Source organism: Brachypodium distachyon, chromosome 4 (assembly GCF_000005505.3).
Source record: "Brachypodium distachyon strain Bd21 chromosome 4, Brachypodium_distachyon_v3.0, whole genome shotgun sequence".
Lineage (NCBI taxonomy): Eukaryota > Viridiplantae > Streptophyta > Magnoliopsida > Poales > Poaceae > Brachypodium > Brachypodium distachyon.
In genome coordinates this window covers 21514377-21527340 of record NC_016134.3, presented here as the reverse complement: position 1 = coordinate 21527340, position 12964 = coordinate 21514377, and the positions used below count along the sequence as shown (strand labels likewise).

The following is a 12964-nucleotide window of genomic DNA, read 5'->3' as shown; positions in this document are numbered from 1 at the left end:
GACATGACATGTCAATTAATGAAAAAAGAGAGGGATGTTGTACTCCCTCCGTTCCTGTTTATGAGGCCCCAACGCATCCCCAGGTCGGCGATTTAACTAATCTAACATGAGTTTTATAAATTTCTAGCTAGGCAAGAAAAAGAAGAAGAAAGATCATAGAGATGATGGCTGGGGTGGTGCTGAGCACCCTCCTCCCCAAGCTGGACGCCCTGCTGATGGGTGAATACAACCTGCAGAAGAACCTAAGGGGCGAGGTCATGTTCCTCAAGGCCGAGCTGGAGAGCATGCAAACCGCCCTGGAGAGGGTGTCGTCATCGTCGTTGTCATCGCCGGCGCCGTCGCCAGTCAGAATCTGGGCGAGCGAGGTCCGGGAGCTGTCGTACGAGATCGAGGATAGCGTGGACAAATTCATGGTACGTGTCGACGTCGACAGCCTGCATAATCCGAGGTCTGGAGTGTTCATCGGCAGGATCCTGAACTTGCTGACAACGGCCAGGGTCCGTCACCGGATTGCCACAGACATCAAAGTCATCAAGGGCCTTGTCAAGGAGGTGTCCGAGCGGCGGGACAGGTACAAGGTTGACTACCACGCCGCCGCCGTCCGACGACATGCCATCGATCCCCGGTTGCATGGTATCTATGAGACTATGAAGAGTCCAGAAGGCTCGTCGCGATTGGTGGCACGAGATTGGAGATAGAAAGGATGATGGAGGAAGAGGGCCGCGTGACTGAGGCTGAGCAGCATGGGCTGCTGAAGGTGGTCGCCATTCTTGGAATCGGTGGGTTGGGCAAGACGACTCTTGCGAATGCTGTGTATCAGCAGAGCAAAGGGCGGTTCGACTGCGGCGCGTTTGTTACGGTGTCCACCAACCTTGATCTGAAGAGGGTTCTCAGCAGCTTACTTCTTCAGGTCAGTAAACAGAGCTGCTACAACGACATCGAAACATGGGACGATGTGGAAATCGTTGACAGACGAGATCTCTGCTTCATTACGTTGGAATGATATTGATTGACATCTATAAACAGTTCACAGTGGTCAACATTCAAACTGGTGCATCCACCATCCTCTGTACTGATAGTTGGACTGGTTTTAGATTGGACAACAGATGGTCACACCTACTCTCATATGCGCTCAATAAGGTTGCCTCGGTGCAGCAGATACTTCAATCTGACAGCCTGAACTCACATTTTGTGCTGCCTGTTTCAGTTAATGCATATGACCAATTTATTCTTCTCCAAAATCTGATGGCAAATATTTAGATTACAGAGGAGCATGATATTTGGACTTATACCTGGAATAAGGACCACTTCATTCTTGCTAAAGCCTACATGGCTCAATTCAATCACCTAGACTTACCACCAGATTTTAAATGGCTCTGGACATCTTGCTGTCAGCTCAAACACAAATTATTTTTCTGGATGTTACTCATCAACCGTCTTAACACAAGGGCAATGCTCTTCAAGAGAAACTTTCACTTCCCTTCATATGACTGTGTTATGTGTGGAGACAGACAGCCAGAAACTAGAGATCACCTGTTCTTCCACTGCCCATTTGCAAAAGTGTGCTGAAAATACTTATGCCCAATTTTTTATCCTAAACCCAATGTGCATGTGAACATCGATCAGCTGAAGAATGGTCAGAAAGTACCTTTTCATATGGAACTCACAATCCTTGCTGCCCGGAGCATCTGAAAAACTAGGAATGACTTCATCTTCAATGGGGAAACTCCAAGCTTATATAGATGTAGACAAATTTTCAAAGAGGAACTCAATCTTGTATTTCATAGAGCTAAAAGAAAGAATTACTCTTCCATGACTGCATGGATTCAGAACTTTAGATAGTTCTGCATTTGTAATTGTACAGTTCTTTTAATATATGGTTGTAGGTATTTTTCCTGGTCCTTTACCTTAAAAAAAAGACAAGTTCTTTGGGATAAAAGGTAACGACGAACTAATCATTACACTGTAAATACTCCCTACGTTCTTATAATAAATGTAAAACGTCCTAGATTTGTCCTAAATCAAATTTCTTACACTTTGATCTAGTTTATAGAAATGTCTATCAGTATTTACGACTCCAGATTAGTTATACTCCCTCCGTCCAACAAAAGATGTCTAAAGTTTATCAAAATTTAGATGTATCTATAAACGACTTATTGTATAGATGAATTCAAATTTAGTCAAAGTTGAGACATCCTTTGTTGGACGGAGGAATACTAGATTTATCATGAATATATTTTCGTAGTATAATTATTGAATATTCTAAATGTTGATATTTTCCTTAAAAAATTTAAGAAGTCTGAAGACAAAGTTTGACAACCCCCCCCCCCCCCCCCACCCCACACACACACCCATCCAGAACTGTAGATGAACCTGTTGCATAGATTAGAGATTAGGTTGTGTCCCCATGAGGCAACATAGCACGGAAGGGAAGTCTTTCGTGGGCTCTATTGCCATCTATCTGACCTGTGTAATCGATGCCAAAGGGTGTCATGCAAAATGATTTGATTTTTGGATCCAAAAGATTGTTATCCGGCTCTTCAGCCTGATTTGTTAATGATGATGATAATGTTGGTCCTAAGTTTGTTTTGGTCAATTCTTGTCGACCGTGACCATGGCATTAGTCCTGAATTGGTTTGGTGAACAGTTCTTCAATTACAACTTTTCATTCGGTTGGCAATCTTTTGTTCCTCCTCCCTAGCTGGGGGCGGAGGTGCAGCACCGGCGTAACAAAGATGTTTAGTACAGAAGATATTGATTATCTAGTTCAAAAGTATGGAAGAATCACAAGAAGTATAGCACCATATGATCTATTTTACCACTCCTCCTGGCTTCGCCACTGTCCCTACCGGTCTAGTAACAGCGAAGTAGTAGTTCCTCTGTCTTGTAATTAAGGCTCTGTCTCGTGCCATAGAAATTTTGGAAGATTATCCTCAGGATTTTTTCTATCTAGTTGTTTGATTTGTAGGCTCGAATCTTTCAAGAAAATCCTAACTATTATTTTGTACTACGTTTCATAAGCATTTTTCTTTCTCAAGTCAAACCGAAAAGATTGCTTCATTTTTCCTGTGATACAACTAAATAAATTTTAGTAAAAGCACGATACCTTATGAGGCAACTTATTCTTGTGTTTTAACATTGCAATATTTTGTTTTTCGTATTCGTATGTTTTAACAAGTTGGAGATGTCAAAAATAAAGTTGGAGACAACTTTAAACTTTTGATGTATTTATTTTTATAAGGTTGTATGCTGCTATGTTGTTCTTTTGACTTCCTCTTCGCTAAAAGAAACCTAGCTTGCCTTATTCTTATTCTAGAAGCATTTTCACATGAGCACTGCAAAAGGAAATTGAGTAAATATCATGAAACCCAAACAATCTGGGATTTGGTATCAGCGAACCACAACTTTTGAATAAAAAAACTCATTACCACAAATATTCGGTTAATTACAAAAGGACAACCCAAATGATTTGAGGCTTTTGATAGTAAAACTGACCAATTAGGCCCAACGGGCAGTCGCCATTTGGTCTCCAGCCCAAACCATTTGAGCCTACTTGAACCATGAGTAAATTTCAAGAAACCATGAGAATTGGGGTTTCAGTTTAAGAAAACCAAAATAAGAAAAAAAATTGCTAAAGGAAATGATTTCTGTTCATCTTTTAACATAACTACCCCCTCCGTCCAGAAATAAATGGCTTAGATTTGTATAATGGTTCATCGAGCACCAAAACTTTATATAGTCTTGTGTTTTTGACAGTTATGTTGTCCATAAAAAATATGCATGTCCCTATCCTGGTATCTCCTTATGTGTTCATAACACACAATAATTGTTATCTATATCAGATCATATATGATTGACTAGAAAAGAGAGACTGAGCCACAATAAAGGAAAGATATTTCAGTTAGAAAGTAGAAAATCAAGCTAACAAACTCGCAGTAAAGCAAACTATGGTCTTACAATTTGGGTCTCTATTCGTAATTATTTATGGTTCCATGAATGTTTTCAAAAGTTGTGCTATTTGTTATCCTAAATCCAATTAATCATTAGGATTCCATGACATTTACTAAAGAAATTTTAAAAGGAAAATTTAAAATAAAATGGTGAAAGGAAAAATAAATATATAAATATTTCTAAAAAGGGGAAATAAGAGAAACATAAAAAAAAGAATGAAAAAGTAAGTAAAGAGAACAGAGAAAAAGGAACATAAATTTTACAACCGGTCAATCTTTAAATCCATGCGTCTCGTTTTCTGACCAAAACCATATAATCAGTGGCGGAGCGTGACAGAAAGCCAAGGACGGGCTAATTTCATATAAACAACGATACGCAAGAATTTTTTATTAAACAATAGTTGAATTTGCAGATTACCTCATCAAATTTTTAGTTGGATTCATAGATCTTAGATGTTCAGTTTCATCGATTTACATGGTATTTGACATGGTTTAGAAAAAATGGCTGTGTGCATCGATTGATGCAGATACCTGGGCTTCTACCCCTTTTTAAAAAAAACAAGGTTTAGAAAAGAGAGAAATGAGAAAAAAATACATACATATATCACGGAGTATTTAAACATTAACATGCATAGACATAAGATTCAAATCCTAAAGCCGGTGAATTCTTCGTCCTAGGAACGAACCACGAGTCGCTTTCACGCTACAGTTGTAACAATTTTAATTATCTTGCGCCTCCTGAGCAAGCTACGTCAGCGCTCCCGTTTTCAAGCGCGGGGGGCCGGGGGTTGGGGTGGGGGGATCGTTTGCTCTTATGAACCGGCTGTGTGATGTATCGGGGAGTAGGTCCGCTGTCAGCCAGGTTATCGATCGATTCCTCACAGAGTCACGGTGACGGCTTGTTTTTCTTTGTTCCGCCGACCTCCGGTCTTCTACAATCTTCCATCGATCCCGACACGATTCCGTTTTCCACAATCTTCCATCCCAGTCCGATTTTGCTTCCTCTTCCTCCCTTCGTTCTTATCATCGACTGAATCTCGGCCTATAAAAGCTTTTCTCCGGGAGCGGTCTGCCTACGTAGCGTTTTTTTTTTAGGAAAGGCGTAGCATTTTTTATGGCAGCGGTGGTTTCTCCGGCGGGTGCAGTTTGTGGCTGGCGCCGTTGTCTGTATCTGTCCAGAGGTCCTGTTCAATCGGTTGCTAATCTCGTGGCAGTTCCAGCTGGGGTGTTAAGGCGTTGACGAATTTGGTGGCGGTTTGGGTTACTGCGGCTGCCGGATGCGGTGATGTCCGGCAAGTCACCATCGGCAATCACCCCAACGCAGGACCACCACATTCCAAGAGTTCATCAGTACTCAGCAAGGGAGCAGCCCTGTGGTTGCCTGCTGCCTGTGATCTCCTTGGTTGAGTTATTCGGCGTGGTCAGGCGTTTATTGGTTTTCCGCTTCCTCCGAGTACTCTGATTCGCGCAAAAGGAAACCAACCAATTCCAGGCCCAAACCTCAGTACTTCCGAGGTAAAAATTTGCTGCGATGATTGAGGTTGGTTATGCTTGTGGCCATTGGTATTTAGAGTGCTATCTGCGTAGCTGGAATGTCTTATGAACAATCAAACAATTCCCAGTATCTCATCATGTTGATAAGTTTTCATGCCGTCATACTCATCTCTAGCTTGTCCAAGTATAGGAGAAGGAGCAGAGGATTAAAGTGGCCAATCTCTTTGTCGCTGCCTATATGTGATAGTTTCGTGTCCTGCAAGATATTTGATGAAATGTGTGTAAAAGATTACCATGGGGCGGAGCTCTTTTATTTGTTTAGAATAGGTGTAGTGTACTTGTTCTTGTATATATGTGATTATTTAACTGGCATAAGAGATTGCGTGAGTACATATGCAGTGCTTTATGTCAAAAAGATTGTTTGCTCTGTCTATGGAAAACTTCCTGTGGTTTCTCAGTTCCATTACACCTCCTCAATGCAAGGTTAATTTTGAATTTAGTGGATTATTAAGTTTCCGATCATATTGTTGCTCTTTATATTGTCTATATATTATTAAGTTTCTGCTCATATTTTTGCTTTTCACATTGTTGCCCATATTGCAACTGATAGAACCATGATGGAAGAAAGACATTGCAAATAGAAGTTCAGGGGCATACAAAAAAGCTCGAAGCGTCAGACAGTTGAAGAAATATGTCCAGGTGATGTGAGTATCTTGCGCACCACCTAGCCAATAGAGATTGAGTATTAAATACATCTCCCTTTATATTGTCTATAGCAAGAAAGACAAAATTCTTCGGTAGATGATGTTTCACAATCACAACACTCTCTCTCCAACTATGAGGACAAATTTACCAATTACCTTACCTATATACGTGCGCCGTTTTCATGCAAGGCGTCAACAGTGCAAGCTTAACATGAATGAAAACATGCATGCTTGGAAGTTTGAAGTTCTGTATACTGTATATATGCTTAATTCAAGTGTTTTACTTTTTATTAATGCGTTCCATCCTACAATTTCCATGACTATACTAAAGTGGCTCTATATTTTTAGAGTTATTGGTCATTCCGTATTTATCATTTAATTAGAACATCATGGCCAACAATCTGTGTTAACCAGTTAACTTCATTGTACTAAATCATATTCCAGGTCATTTTACTACTCTTTTACTTCTCTGGTAGTTAAAAATCAGTTTTTTTAAGTTTGGAGATAAAGGTGCTTCAGGACAAACCTATGGATATGGGATTGAAGTTGAAAAATCGGGAGATTTGGTTCATCTCATTCCTTCTGCTCGTCCTTGGATCCATAAGAAAGGGAACAAGCCCCCCTCTGTTGTCCTAAACCTATCAGATGTTACACCCATATGGCCATATGTTTGATGTTCGATTAATTATTTCTCACATCTGCATTATAACCGGATAGGATAACACTGACACATTGAACGGATTAGTCCTTATCTAAGTTGGAACCATAATTATTTTTTTATCTTAGTTTTATATATCACATAGCCTCTATTCCTTGACATACTTTTTTTAGGGAAACTTAGCATACTTTTCAACATTAGTTATCTGGTTCATGTCAGAATTGATTCATGGTATTCCCACATCTGCATTATAACTAGACATGATAATGTATTTTATTCTCTCTTTTTTGCTCGCTAGATTACCTATATTGATTTAGTTTTTTTTATAGAAATGGAACCAAGAAGTAGCAGAGCTACAGGAGCATGATAGGCAGAGCCTTGTGGAGACAAGAACTTAGCCGGTCTTGGGCCCTAGAGCTTGAAGCTCTGCAGGAGGAGGTGCTCATGAAGAAGCGGGTGCACTTAAGAACAAATCCAATTAAATTAAGTACAAGACCTGTTGACTCTGTGGAAGAATCAACATTTGTTGATTTGTTTTAACATGCTAAGATATGTTCTTTCGCATTACCACATAGAAGAATCAACAATTTGTTGGCTTTTTTTTTTGGCATGCTAGGATATGTTCTTTGGCATTACCTTTTTCTATGTCCAGAAGTTTGTGTTTTAGCCTTTTGTGTATAAGTTGTCATGAGTTATCTGTTCCTATCTAATGTTTGCTTCTCTATCCGCTGAAAATGCTATTAATTTTCAGATTGATGTCCAGAAGATTGTGTTTTAGCCTTTGTGTATAAGTTGTCATGAGTTATATGTTCCTATATGATGTTTGCTTCTCTATTCGCTGAAAATGCTATTAATTTTCAGATTGATGTCTAGAAGATTGTGTTTTAGTCTTTGTGTATAAGTTGTTATGAGTTATATGTTCCTATCTGATGTTTGTGATCTATCCGCTGAAAATGCTATCAATTTTCAGATTGATGTAAACACTGAAGTTGGAGTGGTGTGTTATATTCGTCTTAAAGACCTTTGACTCTACAGGGTGTATGGTCATTGCAGTTGACCACTTTTTATGGTATAAAGCCAGAGGCTTCTGCTATAACTGATATGGTCTTTTATTCTAATTAGATTGGCATGCATGTATTTGTTCTCATATGTTGCTATTATTTAACTCTGTGGTTATCCAAGAGATTCTTGCTTGGCATGACTTTGTTGCCAAAGGATTATAGAGCACATAGATACAGGAGAGGAAGAGATTGATTTCAGTGACTATACATGTAAGTTACTCGCTCCGTTCCTAAATACTTGTCGCTGTTTTAGTGCAATTTGTACTAAAACAGCGACAAGTATTTAGGAATGGAGGGAGTAGTACTGAACATATTTGGGGTGACGGTTCTACTCAACTCCATTTGGGTTTCTTTGAATGATACTCCCTCCGATCCATATTAGTTGTTGAAATATTATATGTATCTAGACGCTTTTTAGGTATAGATACATTCATATTTGGGCAAATTTAAGACAATTAATATGGATAGGAGGTTGTAATATTTTATTTGCCCCTTCTGTTTGTGTTATTCTATCGGTAGTTTTTGATGTTGCACATGATAAAAGTGACCTTGCTAATCATGGTAAAAAAACATAAAAATTTACATCAAAACAATCACATAAAACAGAGACAATATGAACGACAAATAGAGAAAAGCATTCAGTACGGCGCAGCAACGCGCAGGTACCCTTCTAGTACTATATATATTAGGGCAGGTTTTCTGAATTATAGGGCAATAATGTAAAATATATAACCATTATTTTGTGTGTAATTAACTAAAATGGTAGAGATAAGCGATTACTGAAAAGAATGTGAGACCAAAATTCATTAAATTATAGTCGACCTCGTGATCTAACACAACATTTTTGATCTGTTGGTTAATGTGGTTGAGTCTTGTTTTTTTGGCCGGTTGTGCAGCTCGATAATTAAGAGAGCTGGGCAGCACATCGCTGATTGAAGAGAGCTAGGCCGCGGAGGTAGATTCTCGTGCACATTTCCTTAGATTTCACGACGATTTAACCCATGAATAAGATGGAACATATCTATGTCCAACTGAAAGCATGTCTACTTGATAGATAAATTGTGCTGATGCACGTTAACCATACATAGTAAAAGAAAATTTGCAACTTGGAAGGGGGGGCTGCAGCCCATGTTGGCCTCCATGACACTCCGCCAGTGCATATAATTGCCGTTATTTTAGGACCGATATAATGAATGTGATAGACGCTCTCATATGGAAAGACGGGGCACGGGCAGTGTCTCTCGGAGGCGGCTCCTCTGACTTAATCCAAATCGAAGAAGGGAAGTCAGGGAATGAAAGCAAAAACAAGGAGGCAAGTTAGGGTACTATAGCACATGTTGTAGATAAATCATGGTTAACTTAATCAAAACAATAACTGTTCACTTAATCGCTTCAGATAAACAATGTTTCTTAAAACTGTAGATAATTCATTGTTAGATAATCACCATTTACTCAATCACTTCAGATAAACAAATATTTGCTAATTACTGTATAGCAAAAATAAAGAAGAAAGCGGATAATATCCGGTTCCGGATCCGGTCGAATCGGATAAGGAGATGAATTTTCTTATCCGGGCAGATACGGAAACGGTAATTCAGTTGAAATCAGAATAGGATACCGTATCGATATTGTCCGCGGATTGAAGTATCTGGATTATTTATCAGATTATCCGACGTGTCAAATTCAGATTATCCAGTTTTTGTTATTCAGCCCATTAAAAAAAGTTCCAAAGCCCAGCTTGGTTTCTAGGTTATATTGCAGACTTGTATCGCTCAGACAAGACTCCAATCCCCATCTCTCTCCTGACCAGACGCCTCTTCCATTGCTAGACACGGTGAGAAATTACAGGGCTGCAAGCATGACACGGTGATGTTGATCTGATAAAAGTGTGTCGTCGTTGCATGTGAAAACTTGTGCAAAATGCTAGCATATGTTGCTGTTGCATGTGAAAGCCTTTATGCTCCTGTAGCTACCGAAGTCCTTACTCCACTATGTGAGAACATTTATATATCATTTGCTAAGATGTGGTTGTTGTCGGCTTATGTGTTATGATGTGGTTGTCGTCAGCTTAGTTGTTAAGACGAGGTGTTTATTTATCTTGTATTAATGGTTCAATTTCCATTTCCTTTATTATCCACCATATTCCGTATTCATTTCCGCATCCGTGTCCGCAACACTTCCAAATCCTGAAATAAAAAATATGGTCTGACCATTATCCGTTCGAATCGACCCGGTTTCACCACTAATCTCTCCTTCCCACAATGAGGCGGGGTCAGGGATTTCGCTTGCATTTGATTACACTTCCCCTCTTGTCCCTATTTCCGTTTTTCCTTAATTTCTACCTACTCTCGCACCGGACCATGGAACTCACTACAGCCACCGCCTGCAGGGAGACGTTACCGTTTTCTTCCCTCCCTTTTCCCCTCCCGTGTCTTCCGGTGCGCCGTTCACCTACAACTTCGCTGCACGGGAAAGGACCGGTAGGGTTTCCCCCATTTCCCAGTTCGTAAGTGTCTGGATTCGAGTTCAAATGGCTCGAGCTTCTATGCCGAATATGGAATTCTTGTGGAAAGTCTAGTAGCCTAGTTGAAATTGTTAGAATTCCCGAGGTTGAAGGATCTACATTGGAGTTTTACATTTTCGCCTATAGCTTTGGCATCCTAAATTTACATCGGCAAAAAGTTCCTAGTATTGGGAGTGAGCCTAGGTCACTTGGTTGGGGAGTGAATGTACGCTCCCAACACCTAGGTTCAAGTCCTCATGGATGGATGCGCAAAAAAAGTTCCTAGTATTGTCCGTTCAGTTTCATGTCGAGGTGTCAAAGCTTGATAAATATCCCATTGACACTTTTGAAAATCGGCTCTATAACGTATAGTACATGCCTATATTAAAATGTACAGAGAACGTATAAAGATGAGTATAAAAAAGATGTATGTCAAGATGACACAACTGCCTCCACCAACAAACACAAATCCAACAACATAGGAATAAGAAAAACACCATCACCCAATGACTTTACGAGCCGTAGTAACAACAGACGTGTAAAGACGGGTTCGGAGACTTCACTGAAATAACAAGAACGGGGACATTCCCCAACCTTCTCTATCCCCAAATCTGAGGTCGCCGATAACTATGGTTGAGGAAGATACATAGATCTGCTTGTCGCATACCCGAAGATACCACAATTGCCCCTTTCAAACTTAACTGGAGGACCGCCGCCACCACTGCATGGAGCTGAAGCGTCGGAGGGCCAACAACTCCTGAACAGTCCACCAAATCAAAGAATAGTGAACCCTCCAGTCGATCCCTGATGGAACTGGAGTCAGCAACATCGAAACGAGGGGCAGAGCGTGGATGACTTTTTCCGACGTGAGAACACTAGCACCACCTCGCCGTTCTCGCCAAGATAACCTAACCTAATGTACAAAGAAATATGCTACTGAAACTTTACAATAAAAATGATTATATGCATCATTCGATGCAGAGATCAGGTCCTTCTATTTTCGAAAAAAAAAACTAACCTAAAAAAAATACTCCCTCTGTCCGGCTATACCAGACGTGAATAGTGTTTTCACTAGTACCAAAGAAAGATGTTACTCTTTTATTGATTAGACCACTTTTACATACATATCTTTTTAATTGCATGGCTCTACTATGCGACTGATATTTGTGAACTGCTGGCAAAATCAATCTCGTCTCGTGAAAGCAGACAGAGGAAGCAGGACCGCACGTCGTCGTGGAGCCAAAATCTGTTGCATCTCCGAGAACCCCTGATCCGGAACAGACCATCAAGCAAGGCAGCCAAAGGGCACGCCTCTCGATCGCCTCCAAGGAAACGTGGTGGTCTCGGAAGGGACTCACTAGCTGCAAAAAACTGTTTTTTCTTAGAAACACAATACAAACGCACACGTTCACAACACGCGGCACCTGCCGGCACCACTGAAATAATAGCGCCAGTTAAATTCTGAAATAATTCAAGAAAATGCGACTCCTATGTCAAGTCTAAAACTTAAACCTGAGTAGACCAGACCACCTGAGATAGGAGTAGTTAACATGAAAAACTGATTATTGATGCACAAGTTATTAGAGGGCAAATTAAAAAATCCGTTAAACCTTACCCGACATGTTGATCGACTTCGCTCGAGGACGCGACCTAACGAGTTGACATTGACCACGCCATATTGTACTGTAGGTATCGAATTAATAGAGTAACTTAACTGCACGTACCAGTAGTTCCTTTCTCCAAGTAATTAGTAATGTATTTTTTTCGTTTAGCACCAAGCACCACATCTCGAAATGATCCCGTCTCATCAATAGCGATCGTTGACGTGATGAGTACATATTGCTCGCGTGCGCTCCGCGAATAGGAGAATAGTCTCTCTGGTTCGTAGTACAAGTTCTAAGTTTGTGCTGGTCAAAGATGTTTATGCTTGACTATCGGCCGTATAGAAAAGATTATCAATATACATAAATCTACGTATGCAGAAGAGATTACCAATTTACTTATCAAAATCCTTGTATCTATGTGGAGCCAAGGTTTTCCCTTTTTCTTTATCAATTTTGACACGAAATGTGTTTCATAATATATAGTTTTTCTCAAAATATTTTTTCTTTCTACTACCTCCGTCCAACAACGAGGGCGTATTAGCTTTTTTTTGATTAATACTTTGACCACAAATTATTCTATTAATATATAATTATATGACATAAATTCATATCCATTATATTCATATTTAAGGATATTTGCTTATGTCATGATTTTGATCACATTTGTCACATATTCATGAAGTAATTTGTGGTCAAAAGTTTGGTCAACCGAATCTTAATATGCCCCGTTGGACGGAGGGAGTAAAAAAGATGGTATGCCTGTGCCTCAATCGGTGCACAAAGCATATATAGTATTGCAAATCTTACAACGCGGATAAAACACATAATTTAGGATTATAAGCAAGTAGGCTAAATCACGTAGCAAGGTCACCCAAACCGTTGAATCACTCCTCAACGACCATTTTCAGGCGCACGGTCCCACCTGAAGTCAATGGAAGCATGCGCCTCACACTCTGAAGTAGGTGCCAATATTGAATACAGTGCATTAAG

The 12964-nt window shown here is 40.0% G+C and overlaps 1 pseudogene; it reads left to right on the top strand.

The window, feature by feature from the left end:
* The first annotated feature begins 75 nt into the window (after positions 1-75).
* LOC100845218 lies at positions 76-1003 on the top strand (annotated as a pseudogene).
* Positions 1004-12964: the final 11961 nt, after the last annotated feature.